At 32.3% G+C, this 1,637-nt stretch overlaps 1 protein-coding gene across 1 annotated transcript in view; it reads left to right on the top strand.

Annotated features, from left to right (window-relative positions):
- henmt1 (HEN methyltransferase 1) overlaps positions 1 to 1,288 on the top strand; it is a gene marked incomplete at its 5' end in the record, with an annotated part of 11,285 nt that extends 9,997 nt beyond the window's left edge. The window contains 1 exon segment of the mRNA XM_014000447.1: positions 168 to 1,288.
- Positions 1,289 to 1,637: the final 349 nt, after the last annotated feature.

The following is a 1,637-nucleotide window of genomic DNA, read 5'->3' as shown; positions in this document are numbered from 1 at the left end:
TCTCTCTTTAAATCCAAACGAGGCGCTTCAAACCCCATCCCCCGTCCAGCATCCAGTCCGGTCCATTTTAGTTTGATAGAGGGCTTTACGACTATGTAGCTGCACAGAAACGTTGTATTTACAAATGAATCAAAAGATGTGAACAAGGGAAGACTTGTCCATCCAAGGTGGAGATTTTAGGAGTCCAGTACAGTCATTAAGGAAGCAAAATGTTTGTCAAAAGAAAGTCTGTAAAAGAGAACACTTGACAGTGTTATTACATCACAGAACGTCACTTTACAAGAGATAAAGTTTACAGTTTTATACAGACAACAGCTTCACAGAAGAGAAAAAGCAACCATGTTTGTAACATGTTAGGTACCAACATAAACACACCTGTGTCCCACAGGTAAACAAAAACAAAAACATAGATTATTCCAAAGAAAAAAGGCCCCCCAAAATAAACCCTTCTGACTTCACATTTAGTAGCCAGAATTAATACGCTTAATACTAAATAACTCTTTGAACAGACACTTTTCAGACAATAACATTTATCAGAAAACATCAACAACAAAAGATTTAAAAAAGTGATATTTAAATATGTATTTTTTTTCCTATGTTGGACTTTTAAACGATTAAAAACTGAAAATTACTTTATACAGTAACACTTGTGCATGTTATCTGCTTTAAATGAATCCTTACAAAATAAAATGAGTTCCTTCGGTGTAAAAATAGATTAAAACATAAAAATAAAGAAAATAAATAACGTAAAGATCTCCAAATATGATGGGTGTTGCTTTAAAACAGACATAACCATGCAGAGGCTACAAACATAAAACAACAGACAGTTAAAACACAGACTGATATGGATTTAATATGTTTAAAGTCGATCTAGATGAGGCATTTATTTAAAATCTTACAACAACTTATGACAGGAGATTAGAGATGCTGTACAGTCAGTTGTCACTTTTCTAAAACTCTCAGCTTTATTCTGACACGGAACAGTGGGTTGTGCACTTTGGCTTGTTTGTTCTTCAAAGTTAAGAAATTAAACTTCTAAGACGCTGGTAATGCAGATTAAAAAAAATACAAGAGCCGTTGTATTTTTTTTTGGCAGTGGGTCACTTAACTAGTCCTTTGCCGTCAAATTATGCCATAAACACTGCAGATTATGCATCAGATTCACAAAATCATTTGTTCATTTGATCAACAGGCTGGACTGGAGTGATGAAGCACATTAGCAAACCATGAATACACAATATTTAGACATCTAAAACTGCAAAAATCTTTTATAACTCAAATATTTCTTTTCCTATTTTGTTTGAGAAATTATAGCTGGTTAGAATGAGCCATTTAGGTTACAGTCACACTCATTTAATAAAGCAATGTGTTAGGATGTGATTTTAAGATCATTGTTGATTAAACAAAGATGACTACAGTATACAGAGAAAATAAATGGATATTAGCTGTTTTACAGCAAGTCAAATTGTCTTAAAGATTACATTTGTTTATATGGAAGACCTATATAAATGGACCAATAAATAAATACACGTGAAATGCAAAAGGAGAACTTTACGTTTGTTTTATAATTTAATTGACCATCATATTTATTTTGCCAGCTTAGTTCCAAAAGATTATATATTTTAGCACATCATTTA

The sequence above is a fragment of the Austrofundulus limnaeus genome, unplaced genomic scaffold, assembly GCF_001266775.1.
Source record: "Austrofundulus limnaeus strain Quisiro unplaced genomic scaffold, Austrofundulus_limnaeus-1.0 Scaffold3112, whole genome shotgun sequence".
Classification (NCBI taxonomy): Eukaryota; Metazoa; Chordata; class Actinopteri; order Cyprinodontiformes; family Rivulidae; genus Austrofundulus; species Austrofundulus limnaeus.
This window is presented reverse-complemented; position numbering and strand designations above follow the sequence as displayed.